General features: G+C 37.8%; 2 pseudogenes; both read left to right on the top strand.

Moving 5' to 3' along the window:
• The first annotated feature begins 245 nt into the window (after positions 1-245).
• Positions 246-1,192, top strand: LOC136392091 (uncharacterized; annotated as a pseudogene).
• Positions 1,193-2,615: 1,423 nt separating this feature from the next.
• Positions 2,616-6,900, top strand: LOC136392090 (uncharacterized; annotated as a pseudogene).
• The last annotated feature ends 752 nt before the right edge of the window (positions 6,901-7,652 follow it).

Raw genomic sequence — 7,652 nt, 5'->3', positions numbered from 1 at the left:
TGGTTCTATCAAATTTTTTTCACCTATGGATGGAATGAACATTACTATGGGCACTTAGAATATGCTGTTGTGCAGATGAATATTAAAAAAGAGTAAGAATTGTAAGTTTGTGATTTCTACATTGGGCGCTGCCCAGGTGCCCACCTTAGAGAGAACTCTGATTACAAGTGCCATTTTAACAACTGATTCGCCAAACTCAACAAAAAATTAGATATTGGTACTGCCAAACAGATGTGAACTGACTGCATCCTATCATTGATCTGGCCCCTCCAACAAGCAAAAATTAAGCACAACACCAAGTGGGCCTCTTTGGATTTTGGAGGTAACATAATCTTCACCTGGGTGTGTTATTCTGGCCCATTTACCCAGGGAGCCAAAAATAGCCCCATTCTAGTTTTGAATGGGGTTCAGAATAGGAACAGTTTCTTGCAACATATCCAGGTTGTGTGCAAGCTGCTCTGTCACTTGGGCATCTGATCCAGTAGGTCCAGTGATACTTGAAGTGTCAGGGGCAGACAAAGATGCTATTTAGAGAATTTGGAAGGCCCCTATAAATGAATCATGGTGTATATTTTTAGAATTTTAGAGCAAAGTCCTTCAATCCTCTGTGGATAACTACTTTTATCTTGAGAAACAGCTTTTGCTTTCTAATGGTAGAAACTAAACATAAACATGGATAAGAGTTACCTTACAAACTGAGCTTCTACTCTTCATGAGCTGGGTATCGTCTGACCCACCAAGCCACGAAGTTAAGTGTACATAGCAACACTCTATTGTCAAATGGAAGTGGTACATATGAGATCAGGCTTGAGCAAGTCCTGAAGACATAGTAGGTTCATGAAGAAGTGGTCCAAATGTCCATGGTACCTCCTGCTACAGTACCTTGTCTCTCCCAGCCTGCACCTACATCCTCAAGGAAATTCCCTAGAATCAGCTGAAAAAAGAAGAGAAAACACCAGCCTGGTCTACAGATGGTTGTGCACGATATGCAGACACCATTTGAAAGTTGACAGCTGTAGCACTATAGCCACTTTCTGGGACATCATTGAAGGACAATGGTGAAAGGAAATTCTCACAGTGGGAAAAACATTAAGCAGTGTACCTTTGTTTTGCTTGGAAGGAGAAATGGCCAGACATGCAATTATATGCTGATTCATGGGCTGTGGCCAGTGGTTTGGCTGGATGGCCATGAACTTAGAAGGAACAATGATTAGAAGATTGGTGGCAAGGAAATATGAGGAAATGATATGTAGACAGACCTCTCAAATGAACAAAAATGGTAAAGAAAATTGTATCTCATGTGACTGTTCACTAAACAATGACCTCAGTAGAAAATTTTAATAATCAAATGGATGATGACTTCATCCAATAATCAATAGGATGACCTATTCTATGGGTACCAGACAGCCTCTTTTACCAATCACTCTTGTCATTGCCTAATGAGTTCATGGTCAAAGTGGCCATGGTGACTAGGATGGAGGTTATGCATAAGTTCAGCAACATTGAGTTCACTCACCAAGGTGGATCTGTCTACAGCAAAAGCTGAGAGTCCAATATGCCAGGAGTAAAGACCAATACTCAGTTTTCAATATAGCACAATTACCCGAGATGATCAGCTAACTACCTGGTGTCAGATTGATTATATTAGAGACCATGTCCATCATGGAAGGGGCAGTGTTTTGTTTTCACTGGGATAGAGACTTTTCACATGTATTTGCTTTCTCTTCAAGCCATGCTTCTTCTAAAGCTCTCATCTATGGACTTACAGATGCCTTGTCCATCCTATTATGGTATTCCTCACAGCATTGTTTCCGTGATGGTTAATTCTCTGTCAACTTTACTGACCCAGAGAAAACATTTCTCAGTATGTCTGCAAGGGTGTTTCCAGATGAGATTAATTTTTGAACTGGTGGACTCAGGAAAATAGGTTACTCTTCCCAATGTGGGTGAACATTATCTAATCTTTTGAGGACCTGAAGAGAACAAAAGGCAGAGGAAGGAGAAATTTGGTCCTTTTTACTTCTTATATGATTGCTTGAGTCAGAACACTGATCTTCTCTTGTGCCTGGTTCTCCTGGTTCTCAGGCCTTCAGACATAAACTAGAATCTACACCACTAATTCCTTGATTATTAAGCCTTCAGGTTTGGACTAAATTATACCACCAGATTTCTTGAGTCTCCAACTTACAAATAGAAGAACCTGGAACTTCTCAGGCTTCTTAATTTTATGAGCCAATTCCTTACAGATGATAGACAAGTGACAGATAGATAGATAATAGATAGATGGTAGATAGATAGATAGATAGAAAGATAGATAGATAGATAGATGATAGGTAGATAGATAGATAGATAGATAGATAGATAGATGATAGATAGATGATAGATAGATAGATAGATGATAGATAGATGATAGATAGATAGATAGATGATAGATAGATAGATAGATAGATAGATGATAGATAGATGATAGATAGATAGATAGATAGATAGATAGATAGATAGATAGATAGATAGATAGATAGATAGATAATAGATAGATATTCCTCTGAAGGACACTTACTAAAAAGTAAATAAAGTATGGTAATGGATCATGGTCATGAAATTCACTTTCTTACCAAGTTCCCCAACATCTTCAAGCAGCTGGCTTGATAATACAGTGGAATGGTCTTTAAAAGATCTAGTTACAGCATCAGCTAGGTGGTAATAACCTTGCAAGGCTGAGGAAAAGCTCTTCAGAAGGCTGTATATACTCTACAGCAGCATTCAATATATGGTTCTGTTTCTTTTATAGCCAGAATACACAGGTTCAGGAACCAAAAGGTGGAATGGGAGAGACATCACTCACTATTACCCTTAGTGATCTGCTAGCAAAATATTTGGCTTTTATCCCTTTGACCTTAAGTTCTGCTAGTCTAAAGGTCTTAGTGCCAAAGGGAGGAATGCTTCTACCAGGAGACATGATTCCATTGAACTGGAAGTTAAGACTGACACCAGGTCACTTTGGTCTCCTCAAGAGGCCACTTTGCCTGAATCAACAAGCCAAAAAGGAAGTTACTGTGCTTGATACAGTAATTGATCTTGATGACTAAGGAAAAATTGTATTGCTATTTTACAATGTATGTAAAGAAAAATATGTGTGGAATATAGGAGATCCCTTAGTGTGTCCCTTAGTATCATCACATCCTGTGATTAAAACCAATGAAAAACTACAACTCAGATTCAATACTAATAGTCCAGAACCTTCAGGAATGAATATTGAGTCACCCCACCAGGTTAAAAGAACCACAACCAGGACTGTAATTAATATGAGTATCTCCTTCTTGTATTGTTATAAATCTGTGTGTATTTATATCTCAAGTATCTTTGGGTTTTTCCCCACTCTTATTCTCTTATTATATAACATAAGCTGTATTGACTGATGTATTGCTCAATTTTATATTACAGTATTTAAGTTACAGAATATTGATAATAAGAGAAGCATTACTCAAGGGATTTGCACCCTCTTCTGAGGAAAAGGCTAGTGTATTTTCAGTTTTACTCAGGATAATTTTATCATGTTGGCTGGAAGTGTGACCTTGTCTCAGTTTTTATTTGGAGATTATAGATTAAAGGTGTATGGGTGCCAAGTTGACAAGAGGTGAATTATAATGGTTAATTTTATGTATTAACTTGGCTAGGGTATGTTTTTATATATGATTAACATTTAAGTCAGTAGACTGAGCAAAGCCAAATGCCCTCCAAATGTGGGTGAACCCCATTTAATCCATTAAAAATGTTAAGTGAAGCCTAGGTTCCCTAAAGAAGAAATTCTACGTCCAGACGACCTTGAGACTACAGGCTGTAACATCAACTCTCCCCTGAGTCTTCAGCCTGCCAGCTTGCTATGTAGATCTCAGACTTGCACCCTCCAACAATTGTGTGAGACAATTTCCTAAAATAAACCTCTGCCTATATTGGTATACATTTTATTAGTTCTGTTTCTCTGAAGATGTCTGACTAATACAATGTGTGTGTGTGTGTGTGTGTTTGTGAGAGAAAGAGAGAGAGAGAGAGAGAGAGAGAGACAGAGAGAGAGATCTGTAACCTTTGACCATTATGCTTTTGTATGTTTATTTATTTTTGGATTTGTAAGATAGATTTACATCTTAGAAATAGTCATTTTTTACTAGGCATGTGTGTTTGTTTTTTCCCCAGTTGATTTGTCTTTTGGCCTTATATGTGATACTTTATATTATATAAAATTTAACTATTATGTAATTTAATTTATCAATCCCTTTCTTTATATACTATAGGATTTATGCCATTCTTAAAATACCTTCCACTGACATGGACAGGAGTGGGGTGGTTACGGGGGGTAGGGGGAGGGAAGGAGGGAGAGGGGAGGGGGAGAGGGAGGGGTACAAAGAAAACTGGATAGAGGGTGACGGAGGACAATCTCCCTTTGGGTGATGGGTATGCAACAGAACTAAATGACAAGATAACCTGGAAATGTTTTCTTTGAATATATGTACCCTGATTTATTGATGTCACCCTATTAAAATAAAAATTTATTTATATAAAAAATACCTTCCACTGTTTAATAATTAAGCAACAGTTATTTATATTTTCTATTTATTTAGGACATTTTTTTATATTTTATTATTAAAAGAAAGGTTTTCAGGAAGGAAAAACTCTAAAATTTGTAAAAGTGTTAGTTTATAGTTCAGAAGGAAGGAGAGTGGAAAAACAGAGAAAAATTAATTCAGTCTGAATTATTTCCCATAAACTCTCAGCAGTGCCCACCCCCAGGCTCCTGAGATGAGAGAATGAAGAGGTAAAGACAGACCTCTTAGATAAATGTGTCACCTTAGAAAGCCTTTGCTAGTCAAAATGTTTTTTAAACTGTTTCAGAACCATTGATAACTAATGTCCAAGGCCAAAGGGCCAGTCAAACGTCCATTCTAAATGAAAATGTATGAAAGACCTCAGTTCAAATGCTATGGTTATAACGATAGATCGATTGTTTGGTTGCTGCCCTCTCTTGAGGCAGAGGCGTGGCCCAGATGACCTCTTCACCCCATTATTTTAGGAATCAGAAGCTGGGCTCCTGTGTGAGCCAAGGCATGGCTATCCTGGCCACACCCCCATAACTAAGCCCATTGGAACAACCTGAGCAAATGCCATGCCTGATGAGACAGTGGCAGATCTATCTCTACAAAGTGATGTTGCCACCACGCCTCCCTGTGTCTCAGAGTGTGGTTCCCATAGAAAGATAACCTAAGTCAGAAGCAATGGCTATTTGTAAACTATAAAGTCATTGCTAATGTAGTGAAAGGGTTTTTAAAACCACCATTTGTGAACAACCTCGTACTAGATGCTGATGGGGAATAAAAACAGGGCACAATTGTCCTTTTAAAAGATTTCTTAAAACCTCATTTGTAAGATACGTCACAAAAAGGATAATGGAGCAAGTAGGACTTGAACCACATTGTCTCACAAAGATAATATCATGGAATAAAGCATAGGAGTAGGGTAGGAAGAGACAGGTTTACAGTAGCATCAAAATACCAGTTCTTCTTGGAAAGCAAAACAGAAATTGTTCTGGGTCACATTGCACACAGCTTTGAATGTCCTTACCCTGAACACACTGCAAAGCCTTGTATGGGGCTTCCTTAAAGGTCAGGGCTAATCATTTCTGGAGTAGAGAATGATAGAGAAATTAAACTTTTGGATCCCAGTGAAGATTAGAATCAAAGAGAAAATACACAGATGGGAGGCAGTGGAACTTTGGGGAAGGCCACACACCTTAAGATATCTGATGCTGAGAACAATAGAAAAATAGATTCTGTGTCTATATATCTGTGTCCATATTTATATCTCTATATCTCTATGTTTACATGCATTTATACATATGTATAATCTTTCAAATATAATCAGTCTAACCCACATATCTTATTCCAGACTTTAGAAAATTATTCTGGAGGGAAGATTTTTTTCTTGTAATTACCCATAGGTCTGAGATGCCTTCATCTAAGTCAGTGATTTTCAATCTTCTCCATCTCAGGACACACATAAACTAATTACCAAAATTCTGCAGCACACCAAAAAAAAATTTTTTTTTTCTGATCTGACAAAAAAACAGATATAATTTGATTCATTCACACCAGATGGCTATTTTTGTGTTGGCTATTGTCACTTTTTTAAATTTGACAATCTAAGGAAAAAGAGATCTATGCCCCTGACCAAATAGTCAAGTATTGCATGTTTTAAAAATTCTCGTGGCACACCAGTTAAAAATTGCTTATCTAATTAATTGGGTTAGGTTTTTTATAATATTGCCCTCCAAGCTTGGAAAAAGTACCAGCCACATAGCAAATTAACTTTAGTCTTTATCTTAATCTTCTAAAAATGTTCAAATACAAAAAAACATCTTCAGTATCCCTGGTGTCTATGTAGGAACAGAGCAGTAACACTCGAGATTCCTGCTGAATCTCAAACCCTCATGTTCTGAATGGTCTTCCTGTCTCCTCTACTTGGGGCCTGAGCGGCAGGATCATTTCCACAGGGTCCTCCCTGACATGTGCCCCAGGCGTGGCCCTTACACTGTCTCTTCTTTCTGTTTCCACATTTATGGGCTCCCCGTCTTCCCCTGTGTCAGAGCCTTGGGAAACAAATCTCATTCTACTGTGCCAAGCAATGCCGATTCTCTCTCTAGTTCATATACAGGGATATTGTTATATAAAAATTGTTATATGAAAGAACTCAATTGAGAAAAAAGGCTATTTATAGATCAGATGCATCTCTCCTGAAAAATGGCTGTGAATTTTAAAAAAATGTATCCTCTTTTTATTATAGATGGAGAGTTCACACATGAAGGGCCACCATATTACAGGACCTTTTCCAGACATTGTCTGTCCATGATTCTGTTGACCCTCACAGCACTGTTGAGAGTAATTTTTATCATTTCTTTTGTATTTCAGGAAACTGAATGAGAGAAATGAGGCTAGTAAGTATATGTATATGCATAATATACATATATATGTATATATATAATTCACTCTCATATTCATATCATTTCATGTTTCTATAAATTACATATTTGTTTCTACAGTATATATAATGCACATTTGTACACATATGTGTATGTGTATATATATATGATAAAAATGGTATATATATGGTAAAAATGTGAAAATGTCAAGATACCATTTTAAGGGCAAATAGAAGGATACAGATGAGCATGTTTAATACTTACTTTTGGATGGTAGGAAACAGGATATTTTACTTTGTTCTTAGAACTACTCTCTGTCACTTGAATCAGGAAGACATTTTTATAAAATTAAATCCTACTTAAATAAAGAAAAGTCTCTGTGAGTCTTAGCTCAAAGCAGACCATCAGGGCTATAGAACATGAAGATTTAAAAGGCCAAACTCCAAGAAGGAGGTGTGATGGCGAAATGGCTGTCAGGAGGATGAGGCATTGATGGTGGGGATGGACTGAGTCCCATGGAGGGAGGCAGGGAGGAACTGCCAGTCATCTCTGTCACAGGACAGTGGGGGTGACAGGAGGCAGTCTTCTCATGCTCACGCTCTGTCTCACCCACTGGAGTGGAGCCCAAGGCCAAGATAAAAGGGCCTTGGGGACACAGCACCTCCATCACTCCCTCCTGAGG

Source organism: Saccopteryx leptura, chromosome 2, assembly GCF_036850995.1.
Source record: "Saccopteryx leptura isolate mSacLep1 chromosome 2, mSacLep1_pri_phased_curated, whole genome shotgun sequence".
NCBI classification, from domain to species: Eukaryota; Metazoa; Chordata; class Mammalia; order Chiroptera; family Emballonuridae; genus Saccopteryx; species Saccopteryx leptura.
This window is presented reverse-complemented; position numbering and strand designations above follow the sequence as displayed.